At 39.3% G+C, this 17023-nt stretch overlaps 1 protein-coding gene across 5 annotated transcripts in view; it reads left to right on the forward strand.

Moving 5' to 3' along the window:
• The first annotated feature begins 5350 nt into the window (after window positions 1-5350).
• LOC133998898 (trinucleotide repeat-containing gene 6A protein-like) overlaps window positions 5351-17023 on the forward strand; it is a 36380-nt gene continuing 24707 nt past the window's right edge. For 4 of the 5 annotated variants that reach the window (XM_062437923.1, XM_062437924.1, XM_062437927.1 and 1 more), the window contains exons 1-3: window positions 5352-5519; window positions 7752-7803; window positions 14776-14874. The gene's annotated coding sequence lies outside the window, so the exon portion shown is untranslated. Of the gene's footprint in view, window positions 5520-7751; window positions 7804-14775; window positions 14875-17023 lie in introns of all 5 variants that reach the window. The other variant, XM_062437925.1, reaches the window with a different exon arrangement.

The raw sequence follows: 17023 nt of genomic DNA on the forward strand, positions 1-17023 counted from the left end.
TACATTAGAATATGTTATTCTGTCACCCAGCACACATATCAAGACTATCTGCATAATCAAGTCCTGGTGATGGATTATAGGGACCTAAATGGAAAGATTTGCTGGAAATAATGCAGTCGCTGTCTCTATATATTGCAGAATAACCTGTAGTTGTGTGTATGTGTTGTGTGACTGTGCAAAACAAACGCTAGGGTGAATGAAAGTCATCTGTGTGTAAAAATCACAAGCAAAAGACTTGATGGATTAGGTTGGTATTATGTTTGTTGATGTGTGTGTGAATGCACTGAGAGCTGAAAGGATGAATGTTCAGGTAATTGGTTGAAGACCAGGTGCAATTTAGCCAAAATAAATCAATTTCAAAGCTTGGATCCAGTCAATGAGAGAACTTTAGAGATGGAGAGACACAGAAAGAGCTCAACAGAACAAAGAAAATATCACATTTTGGTTCTTTTTTTAAAAGTCTGTGCAGTCAGTTTATTCCTGCAACTGTGCCAAAAAAAGAGCTCAGTTTCTTGTAAGGATGAGAAACTGCTCTTGTTTTAACGAGATACTTGTGTATAAAGTATGTCATATATCAACGAGATACTTGATACACAAGAAAGAGCTCAACAAGATATTTTTCAAATCACTTCACATTAATGACCACACAGCTAGGCTGGAAGTGTAATTGCCATTGGTTAGGAAAAGTGAAAATAATGGTTTATATGGTTTGATTAAGTTCTGTTTCATGCTTGGGATGGGTTTAGTTCATTGGTGGATTTAGATACTATAAAATAAGTTATCTTTAATGTCAAGGTTTCCCCTTTTGGATTGTAGCTATAGTTTGAACTCATATTGCACTTTGAAACATTTTTGCCTTTACGGTGAGTGGTGGGTTAAGGAGATTTTCCTTTTCTAAAATATTACTGCAATCAAACAAATGACACCTAAGTTTATTTTAGAGTTGCAAGCTAGCCCAAACTTGCAGATTTTCAAATTATGATAAACTGTGTAGCGTTTGGAAAAGGCAAAACATATCTAAAATGTGATGTGAGCAGTTTGTGTTAATTCCAGTCAAAAAAATACTAACTGACCCATCCAAACTTTAAAGGGACACTGCATCGCCGCACATTCATTTGAGATGGGAATTGCTGTTGGATTTGTTTGTTGTTTTTATGATTCGTTTTTATTTATTTATGAGGGCGATTCATATTTTTAAGCACAGGGAAAAAATAATTAAGAGCATCAGAAATTCAAAGAAGCATAAGTCAGTGTGTGAGTGTCTGTGTATGCTCTTGTGTTTGTGTGTGTGTCTGTGCCGATAGAAGCTGAAGGAGGAGGGTGGAGGCAGGGAGAAGATAATGACGTTGGAGAGGGAAAACATGAAAAATGAAGGGGCTGTAGTGGTGGTGAAGTGTAGACTGGATGGGGGAAGGGGGGGTTTGAAAGAGTGATGATTAGGATCAGACTCAAAAGAACAGTGAAGAAAGAGGCTGAGCGACATTAGCATCACTGGCACACTTACCTTACACAGACACCCACAAGCACTACATATATACATATTGATTGCAAATTATTGCTTATTTGTGGTTTTGTACATGCTTTAGAAACGCAGCAATAGAGGCAGCAGTGATTCTGAGAGGTGCAGTGGCAGCTAGTTTAGGCTGGATGGCTTGCAGAGGAAGTAATGCACTACCTGCACATGCAGTGTGCTAGACACACACACACACACACACACACTCTGCAGCACTATGAACACTGCAGCTTAGTAGTGTGCGTGTCTGTACTCAGGACAAGCCTATTACTACTTGACATGCAAATCTCTTTTCTGACCTTCTTCTGTCTGTCAGTCTGTCTCTCTCTCGCACTCTCACCCCCAACACATAATCTCTCTCTCTCTCTCTCCCCTCGCTAACTTTATCTTCCCTGCCCCTGCCTGCTCACTTTCCCTTTTCCTCCCCTACATTCACATTTCAGTTCAATTTTCTATGCCCCTTTCTCTCTCTCTTCAGTTCAATGGTCTTCCCGTTTTTACACACTCCCTTACTCCTGCAGCTGCAACTGATCACTGTGCCCTGTGTGTGTGTGCATAACCCACAATAAAGACACTTATGTGTGTGTGTGTGTGTGTGTGTGTGTGTTTGTGTGTACGCGCATATGCATGAAAGTGCATTTAAGGTTTTGTGGCAGTTGTGGTGATGGGTACACATGTGTGCAATTGCATAACATTATCGCAGCCTATGCTGTGTCAGTAAATGTGAGCAAACATGTCTGTATGCATTTGTTTGCCCAAGTAACCGTGGACTATTTCCTACATTTTAACTGTGTGTGTGTGTGTGTGTGTGTGAGTGTGAATGATTAAACCTTGGCTTGCTCTGTATACACGGCTCTGTCTGTCAAGGTGACTGCCTTGTCACAGACTATTACCAAACTCTTCACTGCCCCCAGTAAACCTATTCATACGCACACCTAGCTGAGTTTCAAAACTGTAGATTTGTTATTCATTGTGACATGCGGCCAAAAAGTAGTTTTCTGCCCTTTTAAACACACACACTGTTGGATATTGGTTTGTAGGCTATTTTAAAATAAAATGTATAAGCTAAAATATAGTTCTTACTGTGTGTACTTGATGTTTCCTCTTTTACTCTTTCTGTAGCAAAGTGGTGTTTTGTTCTACTCCTCTCTGTCTTGCTTCATCAAGGTTTTAACTACGACTGTCTCTGGACTTTTCTGTTTTGTTAGCTTAATCTCATTTTAGTTTGCTTCAGTACATCCTAAAACCAAAAAACATTCCTTCTTCTTCTTCTTCTTTAGTGTGGTTGACCTAATGTTTAACCTCACCAAAGTTCTGGGTTCTGACACAACTTGACCATGGTATAGAAAGCAACTTCCTTAAAACCTACAATTAAGTTGCTCTCAGCTATACAAAAGTAACTGGATTTTTCAAATTTATCTTCACCAAACTTGCAAGATTCTAAGTTTGACTTTCTCCTAAAGTGTAGCTTCATTTGGCACCAAATTAAACCAAAAAGCAAAACAAAAAACATTACTAGAGTTGTGACTTGCCATCTTCTGTCAAAAGCTGTTATCACTTTGTGATAGGTTTGTGAACTCTGGCATTTGTTTGCATGCATGTGTCAAAGTGCCCAAAACCATCTGCTATCATGTTAGTTTGTCCAGTAGACTCTTGGTATGTTTTCCTGTCTACCTCCAGCATACATTCAGAACAACTGTGGGATTTGCAATGAGAGCCAAATAACGTTGATGTAGGATGTTTGGATGAATTTATGAATCTGTTTTAGAAATTGAAATACAGTACAGTATGCTATCAAACATGCACTAGCATCCTGGAGCCTTCAGGTTGCCAAGCAACTAATGCTAAATCATATCAATGTATGATTATTTTCATTAAAAAGTTCTCTAAAAGTCATGACTCCACGCTGAACTTGCAGAAAGATTTCAGTTCTTGACAACCTGCCATTACTTAGGAATGACGATGAGATAACAGCAGTAAAACATATATGGTAAAGCTGTTATACAAAGGATTTTGTAAGCAAGAAATGCCCCAGTTTCAATTAGATGAGAGGTGGTTTATTTACTGTATAATCTAATCTCACTGTCTTTAATACCTGGTCAAATCAAATCATTACTTGGCAGTAAATGAACTCTGCCCCTCTCTCTCTCTCTCTCTGCCTCACAGTCAAATACACACAGATAAGGGAGGTAATTTGTGCACAAGGTTGGGGGTTGTTTTTGCCATTGGTGGGTCAATGGTCACTGCTTTGTTGAGCAGGCGACACACAGACACATAAACACCCACACACGTATCACCGGTCTCTCCTGTAAGCAGCCATAGCCTTTGTGTCATTGGTGAAACGTTGGCAGATTCCACTCTGTATTTGTTTCTCTGCTGTTCGGGCATCTTTCTCATCTCTTTCCTCTCTGTCTCTTTAAAAAAAACTATTTTTAATGGTTGTTTTCCTACACAACCAAACTCATGCATGGACGGTGGAGACAAGCTTATGAAAACAGTCCTTCAGTCTAGGTTTGTAAATGTGTGTGGCAGATATTTGCCTTTTTCTACTGTACATACCTTCACACTCAGCACACACACCAGGTCATTTACATTTTTTAATAGGGTGAGTTCCAGCTAATGCAATTAAACATAATGACAAAAATGAGACTCATTATATAACTGTCAAGGACGTTCTTATTTCATGTGATATCTCCTCCACAGGGAAGTCAGAGGTCAGAGGTCACCATTAGGGATTCACTTTTGTGCTAAAGGACACTTGAGCAAGGCGGATGCAGACTACTAAATGTCGATGTGGGGGTCTGACTCAGGGTCCTCCTGCTGATGGTCTGTCTCCCCCTACTCTTTCTGAATAAATTATTAACGCTATTGTCTGGAATCTGTTTCCTGTGTTACCTTATGTAGTTTATGTTTGATGTGTATCTTGCAGTCTTTCTTTACACATTTCTAAAGGAATATTTGAATATATTTATTTTTATGAGACAATAATGTCTGTCAAGAGGAGCAGATTGGCATAAGTTTGTGCAACTTGATGCCACTAAGTCCTACACACTGGTCCTTTGAGACATTAAATTTGACTTCCTATGACCATTCAGTGTAATTTGTTGAATATCAGCTGGACAGGGCTGCAGCTACCACTTATGACATTGAGGTCCAATCTTCTATTTATTTTATTCCTGGCAGTGTGGGGAAGGTTTTAACAGCATTTTACACCTTAATTTAAAGAAAATACAAGTTGGGAAATGATATTAGAACCGTTAACTCAATAAATGTAATGTGGAAAAAACAAATTATTAAAACATACCTTCTTAAAGCTTTCCTTTTGGTTCTTGGTCATAACTACCTGAGGGTGGTGAGGGGTGTTGTGGGACTAGTACACCTAAATGTGATTTCTGTACCTGATAAATAATTTTAAAAAATGATCGATGGCTTCTGGTATATCTATTTCTACATGTTTCTCAGCCCTATATATTGTCCTTATTAGCCTATATGGTTGCTTTTTTTATTCTATAAGGAATTACAACAAAACACACCTGAAAGGCTATTGTTTCCCTCTGACGCATTTGGTACCATGATTACGTTACTCACAGCATTGTTAATTTTAAGTCACAGAGCTGTTTTCCTTAAACACACATGCTTTCGTTTTTCTAATTTCCCTCGTTACGATTCAGTCACTTTTGGATGTGTTTAGCTTTCACAGTCAGAGGATGTGGTAGATGCGTTTCCTGCTCAGAAACACAGACACATACACAGAGAGAGAGAGAGAGAGAGAGAGAGAGCGAGTGAGCGAGAGAGAGAGAGAGAGAAAGAGAGAAAGAGAGAAAGAGAGAGAGAGGAGGGGAAAGCAGAGCTCCAGCGAGAGAAGGTTAGCCAGCAGCGAGTGAAGAAAATGGCGATCATGCAGGACGAATGCCTCCCCTCGTAGATGCTGCAAACGCGTTGAATTTTTTTTTAGCCTTACAGCCGGCTTTCCTTTCCACTCTGTTGCACTTTATACTTCAATGAGGTGAGTTCGTCTTTTTGACTGTGTGTTTCTTTTTCGAGCTAATGCATCATTTAAGGGAGCAGGGAGACCCGGGTGAGAAGTTTTAGTTGTTTAGTTTAGCCGCGACTGAGCTAAAGCTAACACCGGGCAAGGCGGCTCGGTTGCATCGCAGTTTGCAGCCTAAGTAGCAAACGCATAAACAGGCTAATCAACGGATTATGTTTGCCTGCAGGTGACTGTCAATTTTAAAAAGCATGTTTGACAGGCGACGTTTGCCTTTTGTAGGCAGGTTAACCCAATTAGTGCTAACTAGTACGGGCATTGGTTAACCTTAGCTTGCCAGCTGTGCGTACATTTCTATCAAAACCGATATTTCGTAAGATATTGTTTTTTCCAAGGATTTGTTTATCCATAAGCCATCGTTGTTTATGGATTTCATATGCTGTTGTGCTTATTAAAATAGCGGAAACGTTACATTTGAGGTAAAACGGGGTAAGGTGGCGTTAACTAGCCACTTCGTAACGTTAGCTTGTAGCTAGCATTAGCAGTCATGCAAATTTGACGACGCAGGTTGATTCGGCGGAAACTCAAACAACTAAGTGTCTGGCGTATTGGTAAAATGCAGATAGGACACAGCTGTCCAAATGGCGATACATATTCAAAAGTGTGTGGTGAGTCGTACTATTGATGTAAATTTGGTGGGGGAATTATTAAAACCCTGCAGGGTTGTAATTCGGTTTAACACCCTCTGTCGGCAGAAAGGCTCAACATTAGATATCCGATATGATGGTTTTGCAGTCGTATTCACCTAACTTTTATGCACTGGCCCGACGAGGCTGCAAACACGTTCAAGCCACATAATAACTGAGTTGTATCGACTGTAACAAGGCGCCTTTGCGAGTCTGTTTGTTAGTCTTGGTTGCGCTGGAAAAATACCAGGCTCGAGAGAAGCCATGTTGGTTAAGCTGTAAGTCAGGCAACAGCTGAGATAATGGCCGATCAGGACCCGAGCTGTAACTCTGACCTACACACTCACACACTTCCTTTATCTGTCACTCTCAGACACAGATACAGACACACACACATACTCTCCATTCACCTTCCAGGCCCTGGTCGTGCATTGCCCTGTTATGCAGATCAACCTGCATTTCCACATTGGCTTCTTGAAATAGTTCTCATGTTACCGCAATTACTGACGAGTCTCACTGTTTGTTTTTGTTTGCGTGTCCTTGCATAGACTGTGTGGGTGAGGTGCACCTCTGTTAACCTGTGCACCACAAACAACAAAACAACTTGAGGCATTTAATGAGAGTTATGGTTGCCATTTCAGGTTTAGCAGAGATGAATCAGGAGCATCAGTCTGTATAATCCTCTCCCATGTAGTTTTTACAAGGTATTTCCTAATCATAATAAACCAATATAACTGCATCACACACACTGTGTGACAGTACATTAAATTCATGTTTTGTTATGTATCTTAGATCATGGTTCAATATGATTTTGGTTCAGAAGGGAATAAAAGAAATTAATGAAATAATATTTTAGGCTTTCATTTTGAAAAAAATGTAAACATCCAACAATGGCTCATTGGTTCAAAACTATTTCGGAAACAGTTTATTTGTGCTGTAGTTGAAAAGGAAAACAGCCCTTCTGTTTCCTGCATGAACTCAGGACACCTGCTGACAGCTGTTTTATGCTGATTTATGGTCGCTCAGAACCGGTTGTTACGACGTGCTGTTCAACCGCGACGGAAATCAAATGTGTTTACAGTTGTTTCGAACAGTTTCACTCAAAGGCGAAGTAAAAAGCAGAGAGCAGATGAGGAAATGGTATTCATTTGAATACAGGAAAACAACACTTATTTCATTAATGATGATCACAGGGACACTACATGAGCATGGGTAACCAGGGTAACTTGGCTAAGCCGCCCGAACACACACCCATGAGCGTGCTATCCACATGTTACAGCTGAGCGGTGCACAGCAAAAACATTGTGGTTGGAACTAAAGTGCTAAAATTATTGTTCTGCACATTGGAGTTACTGGATTAAACTTTTTTGACAGTAATAGTTTGGGTCAGGAAGCGTACCGAACCAAGGAAAGTCATATACCAAACCGAACATCCTTTACCAAGTGGTTTGGGATTAATTCACATACCATTACACCCCTAAAACACGCAGGCTGTGATTGATGTTTGTTGCTGTGGTAGTTCATATCTAAGAGATTAACCTTCTTACTTATTCTTATTTTTCAGAGATTTGGAATTGGAAGCTGTTGCCACCAAAGAAACTGAAGCATCTAAACAGGTGAGTGTGCCACCATTAACACGTACACACACTAATTTGTATCAAGTGTGTGAGCTAAGGACCAATTTAGGTCACATTTCTAGCCACTTCTCTGTGAGTGTCTGTGTGTGTGGTGGTTTACCAAAGGGCCTGTGTGTGTGTGTGTGTGTGTTAGGGGGACATGGGATGGGCATCTGCTGCTTATGCAAGCACATGCAGTTCCGTTTGAATTGAATTGGAGGGTCTGGGTTGGTCTAGGCCGCATTGTGCTGAGTAAGCTCTGCTGTTTTAAAATCGCTAAATGAGAAGCCAGAGTCCTGATGTTTTGTGTGTGGAGAGGTGTTTGTGCAGCTCATTGTTTCCATACAGTTGGTCTACATGCAGCCGCACAAAAGAGCCACGGAGCACAACTAGTCCATCACTCCGCTCCAGTGGCCCTGTTTAATCTGTTTTCTGTTTTTAGATCCTAAATCTGTTCATGAATCTTGTTATCATGTGCAATTTCCTGAATTGTTTTTTTTTTTTGGATTGTGCTGTAATTATGGAACCGCCAGTACATCAGCTCTTTAACACATCATCTCCAACAGTGTCGTTTGTTGTCAGTGTTCCACCAAATATCCATCCAATGTGATGTAAAACAAGTCAAGTGCCTTGTTTTTAATGCTGATTCAGCCACATTTCTCTTCAAATATATCGGCTGTGTGTCATGGTTTAAAAATATTATTAGCCAATTGCCTTTAAGGTATTCTGTTATGTTGGTTTGTGTTGTTTTTTCTCACATTGGGACATAGGTCTTAGCTGCATGCATGTGGGAGTGACTGCTGCTTATTAATGTAGTGGGAAACTATATTAAATGAAATATTTTAAAGTCATGATGCATTTGTAGTTTTATCACACACATCCCAGACTAACATTCAAATGATTTGCCTCTCAGGAATTATGTTTCATTTGATCTGAAAAAAAACAACTGAATACATGAGCCTAAAATACATTTCCTACAATTTTACTCCAAAATAACATTTTTTATTGCGTTAATTAAATGGAAACTCTGTTTTTGTTCCATGAACAAAACCCTGCCAACAGTGCAGTGCTGCTTGAGGCTATTTCAGTTTCATATCATAGTTTTTGGAAAGTGGTTTCACTTTAATGTTTAAAAAAAGAAGTCCGTCCTCAAGTTTACAACATTTGGTGGATGCTTCTATTTAAGTCAACTCACAGTACATACATGTAATACATTTATAGCAATGGCACCAGTGGGAATTAAATCCTTTAGAGCAAAAACTGAATAAATCTCCAGCACTACTTCTCTCAGGCCTTCGAGTTATTCAGAAGAAAAGTTTTGAGACACAGACTCAACATGCAGAATATTGCATGTGAACAATGTGTGCTGCATAGCCTGACTTTCACTTTTGATTTGTCAAATAGTGACACATTTTTTCACAAGTTTGTGATGTACTGGTGTCAGAGTACTCTTATAGTCTTAAGTTACATCAAAACATCCAACATTTACTCATTATTTGTAATTGAATACTGCAGTGCTGTAAATTCTTGGCTGTTGCAGTGCAGCTACCTTGGAAAAGTATCAGGTATTTGACCATTGCCCCTGCGAGCAGTGAGGCCACACCTGCAGATGGATCATGAAACTGAAAAGAATCAAGGAGCCAAATTGAGCAGTTGTATCTGTTGACCTCTGCAAGCTCAGGCAGGATGAACAGTCCATTTTACACAAGCAAGGATGGGAGAAAGTGTCTTTGGCTTTGTGTTTTGAATTTATTTAATGTAGCTGATATAAGATGTTTGAAACTTCACAAAACCTCAACTCCATTTTCAGTCTCGGGTATAAAGGTTTCGACTTAAAACCTGCACAACAAAAGTATCATATTTAAATCTAATATATCATTGGACTCCTGTCTTTCCACTATTTAGCATTTATATGTTACTTGACGCTGGTTAAGTGTAACGGCCTTTAGGAAATATTTTGATTCACGGCTTGCCCCACCCTCTGCCAGCATCAAAATTAAATCGCTTTTCCAGCCAGAAATATCATATTGCCGTTTTTAAGTGACCATGACCTGAAATGAACCGTCCTGATTTCGGCTGTGCTGTACAAATGGCTCATTTAAAACTGACAGGCTGGAAATGTCACATCTTTCAATGACGCCTCACAAAGCCTCCACTGTTAGGCTGTTTGTGACGAGGAGATAACTTGTTGTCATCCCCTAATTGAGTGATGGCTTTTCTGAACGGGCCTCCAGTGTTGGGCCTCGGTGAGAACATGCTAATGCAAATTGATGCAAATGATGCGGTGTTGTACATGCAAATTAGCCACGCGACTATCCTCTGGTTTTTTGTTCTTCAAGGACAGACAAACCCTTGTGAGTGTATGCGTATGCAAGTGTGTATGGGTTATGTTTGGGTGTATGTCTGGTGTTTTTTTGTGAGAAAATGACTACTTCCAGAAAGCTACAAATAGAATCAATACTCTCTCCCATAAATTTAAAAAGTCCTTGCCGACTTCACTGCATGAGTCAATACTGGGAGTGAAAAACACTCCTACGGGGTCTTAAGGATGGAGTAGTCTGAAGCCTCTGATGTCTGATCTCTACCTCCTCAGAAGCCCAAATATAGTTTGATTATTTTTAAAGTGTTTCAGTTTTATTTGACAGCAGGCAGAAAGGAGTTGACAGAAAGGCGAGTGGGAGGCAGAGGTAGCTTTAAACTGAACCGAATGTAGCTCATCCCCCAAAGTTAAGAGTTGAAAGAAATTAAGCATAAAATGTTGAATAAAGCAAAGGAGTAATATATATATTTTTTTAATCCGAACCAAAATACTTTGAGAACATGGTGTACTCCAGTTCTTTGTTTACCAGGACATACGGGTTACCCCAAATTGTTGAAGAAGTTATTAGTTTAACCTACGGTGCCGCAGAGCCGTGCATAACATCGCTATTGACCTTTCACAACTATTTTCCTTGTCTTTCATCTGTCAGCTGCTCTTTATTCCCCCCCCCCCCCCCCATCAGCCCTCCGTCTGTCTCAAGATGGAAAAACCAAAAGGTATTCGCTTAATAGTGGAATCAACCGTCCAGATTGTTATTTTATCCTCTTTAAACACGACAAAGACCATATTTAGAGACGAGATATTTTTGGAAAGCATCTCCTGTTCATCAGTCTGCTGATGTGTATGTTACAGTGAAACTGGCTACGCTTTGTTGTGAAATAATGCAGGACCTTGGCGTTGATCTTAAGGGATATAAGATGGAGCTGTGTTTATAGTGGACAGTATTATAGAGTTGAAAGTAAAATAGACTTTTTCTTGCTGAGTTTCATGTTGAGTAAACTTGAAGTAAATGTTTCCGGTTGGCTTGATGGACTAACACGATGAACCCATTTTAGGCAACTTGGACAGAGTATGATTTCATAACTTACATTTTACTACAATGATTCAAGCATATAATAGCAGTGACTATGATAACTGCAAGTTTGTATATGCTAAGTTTACTGCAGACACTGTTGTTTCTTCAAGCACCTTTCAGACAACAAGGAAGGACAATTTATGTTTATTGCTTACCTAATGTGTTTAGATTTGTATATTAACAGACTTGTATAAGAATAAAAACAGAAAGCACATGGTCAGTGGCTGCACTTATTAACTTTGAGGTAACCTAGATTAAGGAAGAAGTACTGGTAATCCGGTTTAGCATGTTCCTAAAGCCACAATTTCTCCATGTTTTGAATCATGGCCCACATACAGAATAAAAAGACTGAAAAAGTCAAAGTACAACAATATTAGTACATTTCTCAGGCAGTAAAAAAATAAATAAAACCAAGGTAATTACTATTGGAGTGACTTGCTAGTCCTGGAAAAGCAAACTTTGTTATTATTTCTCTATGCGAGTCCACCTTCCTGAACCCTGACACACTAAGACACATACCTCACCTGCAGCCATGAACTGAAAAGGTGATAGTTGAGGTGACTGTCCAAAAGGGCTGCGTTCAAATCGTAAACATTCATCAATCAAAAAAAATGTAAGAGACTGTGTAGGTGTGGGTGTGCTGCTACAGGCTCCAATGAGATAATGAAACGCAAACCACAAAGTCCAGCTTGATAAATACAACAACAAGTTTTAAGTCTTATCAGATACCAACACTCCACTGAGCTTTATAAATACTTTGAAAGAAGATTTAACATCTCTGGAAAGTCCGGCACTTTCTCCTCCCTCTCAATGATTGCTAGCTAAATAGAAGAAATGGCTCTCAATTAATCACTGAGTTAACTTACTATAATCACTGTAAGTGATAAATAATGGCCAACTTGTATTTACATGTAAAATATTAAAGGCTCAATGAAACAGAAGGTAGAGCGTCTTTAGCTTCTGCACTGTGACGTATTTCCCAGTGAAACTATTTTTGAGGTGCATAGTTACAAGAAGAGGGATTTAAATCAAATCCTTTGCTTTAAATTGCTATAAAAGTGGGCGGAGTATACAGAATAAAGTGTGATACAGAGCTGTAGAGGACTGTTAACTCCACACACACCTCCCTCACCTGTTGTAAGACCAGGAGGACCTCTATGACATTGTTTTGGAAATGAAGTTTTTTCCCCACTGAAATTCAAACACACAGCTCTTCTTTTTTTCTCTCCATCTTACTTAAACCCATAAAAGATGAAGTGTGGTTTTATATGATCAGTGTGTTTAGCTTCTGGCCCAAAGTGACATTTGATTGGATGAATTTTTGTAAACGCCTTTAAGTGCAGGATGAGTCATCAAACATTTGAAACTGTTGTGCAGGGAGAGAAAATACATGGATTTTGATGCAAAAATACTCTGATACTGATTTTTTTTTTTTTTTTTAATATAATGAGACAAATGAACAGTTAACACAGGGACGCAGATTTAGAACTGGAAAGACGTATTTTTCATTTCATTTTCATTTACGACATGGCAGATGTGTCCCTACTTTAAGATAATAAATATTTATTGCTCCTAATTGGACAGTTAAGTAAAAAGCTCTCAGGAATAAACACTTTTAGTTGGATTCATACAATAATGCATTTTACATTTTATTATACTGATATTTGTCAGCTGTTAAAATGCAGGTTTACATTTAGGTTTTTTTTCTCCCTCAGCACCATCTGGCACTAGAATAGGATAAAACAAACCATAAAACATATTTACAATTGAAACTTTGATGTCTCCTGTTTCTCGTCTTTCCCTCCCCCTGCTCTGACTGCCTTGTTCTTCTTTATCCCTCCTTTTGCTTTTGGTGACTTGTGGAGCCCCCCCCCCCCCCCCCCCCCAATCCCTCTGTCAGCTGTAGCTGTCGGGGGATGGGCAATTGTCGGCCCATTCATAAACAGATGCTGTCCGTGGTGTGTGTGTCTGTGTGTGAGTGTGCACTCCAGGAGGGCCCCCACCATGCTCTGCTGCTGTTGTTGAACCCAGAACCATCTGCTGAAGCACTTGATGGTTGGAAAGGAGACGAAAGGGGGGGAAGTGTGGGAACAGAGGGAGGGGGGGTGGTGACTTAAGGTGCTAGCAAAAAAAGGAGATTCTGTGTTCATTTACTGTTGAATTATAACAGATGAAACCAAACGGCTGATGATTTCAGATGATAGTTAAGGGAAAACATTTGAAAAGTGTCTGACTTTTAATACTCGTAGCAGCAATGTATGTGGCTATCCCATTCTTGGACTGCTATTAAAGGTTATTCTCTGGTCACTATCAGATGTATGCAACTGTTGTTCTGCATGCAACACTAAAACATAAATTCCCCTGCATGAAATAAAATGTACAAGGCCTTTTTCTCTCATATAGATGTCCTATGGATATACAGAAGGCAGCATAATAATCACTGATCATTGCTGCTCAAAGTAACTCAGTTACATTTTCCCCCGTGCATATCTGAATATGTAAAACAACCGGTCACAAAAAAGCTTGCATCACTGATATATGCTTAAAATATCTGTTTTCTGATTTATTGTCTCAATTTTTTATGCAGAACATTTTATCAGCATTGTGTGACAGTTAGTGACATTCGACACCAACATTTCTTTGTGTTATTATTGAACTCAAATGGTGCCAAATGATTATACATTTAATGTTGCAGTCGTCGTTTCAGTATCTCTGTACGTCTGTCTGTTTATAGCAAAGGTAAGTGCTGTGCTGTAATCCCATTAACGGATTAGACTGCAGCCCGCAGCTTTCTCCTGCAGGCTAAATGGCACACCCACAGGGCCCAGTGTAGCTAAACTTAACACTCACTGAGGGAGAGCTACAGTCTGATTACAAACTAATAGGACACTGATAGGAAGATTTCTTTTTGGGGGCCAAAATGAGCCTAAAGTAGGGAAAATGTTTTAATACAGATAAGTGTAGAAGTTTCTCTGTTTAGAAACCAAACGTCTTCATCTTTTTTCATATTGTTACCAGGCGGTGTAAGCTTTTGAAATAAAGTCACAAATAAATAAAAATTGATGTGGAAGTGCTTTATCTATTAAAGCACAGCACCATAGACTGAAAAATGAAAGGGATTAGATTCATTCTGTATTAATTTGTCATACCTTTGTTTTTAATAAAATATATTGAATCTAATTAATCAATCAAATAAAATGCCTACGGCCAAGTCGACTTCAAGTGGTTTGTTTTTTTTGTCTGATTGATGATGTTGGATTTGTGAAACCTGAAAGATATCACTTGCTGTTGTAGGATCCCCTCATCTGCCATGACAGTTTTTTTTGGTTCTGTATAAATTGATCTTGTCCCTTGTTTGGATTTCTGCTGCTCGATTTTGTTGCGTTTGATGTCAACTTGTTGCAAAAAGAAAACATTCACTCCCTTAAGTTTGGTTTGGGTTAGAGAGAATTTAAATCCTCAAAAATCACCCGTCATCTCTGGTCCACACGCTTTCTTTTCACACGTTGCCATTGTGCCTCATTAACAATAGCAATTAAAGTGCAAGTAATGATTCCTCCTCTCGTATCATCCACAGGGAACACACCCACAGAGGGAAGAACAGTGGATGGAAGAGAGAGAGAGACGGAGTGTGTGACGAGGAAGGAGGATAAGAAGATACAAGACTGGACAAAAGGTGAGAGAAGTCACGGCATTCGGTTTCATCTTTTCAGGAGCTGTGGGGAAGTTGAATTTGTATTTCAAGTGTGAAATAAAACCTCCAATCAGTAGTTTAGTTAATTTTATTTACATTAGGTCTTGTTTTTATTCATTTGACATTGTAAAGGAAGTCTCCCTCTTTGAGGATTTGTTGTCTTTGTGATGTATTAGCAAACACTGCTTCTAGGACACAAACATCTGTTCACCTTGCACAGAGCTATTTAAATTACCAATGTGTTGTTTAAAAAAAGTCAATTTGTCAGTGCTTTCTCAACGTGTTAACTTCTGCGAAGCACTAAATACAATTCTGCTGAGAAACCAAAGGATATAATTAATGTTGAATATCGACCCAATTCTAGGTAATATAAAAGGATCACAATAAACTTAAAATAGTATCACAACCCTCAGTGCTGTGGTTGTGTGGAGGAATGAATCTGGCAACACATGAGGAAGGAATAAGAATTGGCACAGTATAAAATAGCAGAGCATGCTCCACTCCCTGAAGGCTTAACAAAGTCCACTTGCTGCTTGGCTCAAAAAACATCAACTTAAAAGAGAATGACCGAAAACACCCCAATTGATTTTTAACTATTAAAATTATAAATATTAAACTGCCCCCCCCAAACATTTCTGTCCGAGTCTTATCCCTATTTGTCTGCCCCTGCAGTGATATGTACTTTGCTCTAATGACAGAGAGAGCCGGTGTACTCTGCCATGTGACGTAGTGCTGTTTTCCATTTGAATTGCTGTTACAGTTTCCATTGAGTCGTGTTTGTACGAGGCGACTACTGTTACAGCTGCAACTACTGTCATGACCGGCTCAGGCAGGAAGTCTGACAGCCTCTATCTCTGACCTTGAGCGTGCCTTCATGTTTCAGTTGCTCTTTCTCAGTCATCCTGTTGTGTCTGGGGCTCGGTTTCACCCTCTTACTATGTTGTGAGATTTGGGTCTGTGTCAGTGTCAGTTTTACCACTGATTGTGAAGTAACCATTAATTGTCATGGTGGCTCTTCCCTCCAGATAATAGTACAATAACAAGAGCGTAATCATTGTTATTCTGAAAGACTGTTTAAACTATAGGCCTATTTGTTTCAATTCAGTTCAATTAACTTTGATGTTGAATTCAACAGAAATATGACATAATAAGACCAATATATTCTGCTTCCAGCTTCTGTAATGTGAGGATTTGTTTTTCCTGTGCAATAGTATGCAATTTGGTTTGTCTGACAAAAACAAGCAGTTTGCTATTTTTTTTCCATTTTATAGACCAAATGTATAATAGGTTAATTAATTAAATAACCATTAGATCAGTGAGTAATGAAAATAATCATCAGTTCTATACACTGGAAAGAAACAGGACAAACATGTATAACTTGTTCTCAGTGGTTTGAATGCATCTGAAGTGTTGAAGTGTTTAATCAGTGATATGAACATGTAAACAGATGCGAGTACAGCATGATAATCAGCAGGAGTAAATCTGATTGATGGAATTCCCGGTCATTAATTAATTTCAAGAAAATACAAAAAAAACGTCCCAACACTAGCCTGTTATCTGCCAAACTGGCTGCTAAAGATGATATGAGTTTAACCTTAAAATAATTTCACAACCCTCAGTGCTGCAGTTTTGTGCAGAGACATGAATCTGGCAATGCATGATAAGAGTTGGCGCAGCATGAAATAGCAAAGCATGCTCAACTCCTAGAAGACCAAGTCCACAAACTGCAAGGCTCAACCTGATAGGTAAAAAAAACAAAAAACAACATTGCTATTGATGAATTTTTAACAGTGTCTAGAGAAGTTCCTGAGAAAGCGAGGTGGAAAGCACTACCACTGGCTGTGGGAGGACAGGTGACTGTAGAGTGAAATAGATGACTGATTAATGAGCACAACCTCGCAAATGAGTCATAGGCAGAAACCTTAGGCGTGCACTTTTGCACATAGTTTCTTACGTGTGCCCCTCAAAACCCCTCCCATAGTTGACATGACATCAGTGGGGAGCATGACTAGTACGCTTATCTGCTTCTGCACATTCACTGCAAAAGCAATCTCATGTAATGCATACTGTTTTGAAAAAGATGCAGACATTCACAACACACCACAACACAGTCACATGTGCACTCCCGTAA

The sequence above is a fragment of the Scomber scombrus genome, chromosome 18 (assembly GCF_963691925.1).
Source record: "Scomber scombrus chromosome 18, fScoSco1.1, whole genome shotgun sequence".
In the NCBI taxonomy this organism is placed as follows: domain Eukaryota; kingdom Metazoa; phylum Chordata; class Actinopteri; order Scombriformes; family Scombridae; genus Scomber; species Scomber scombrus.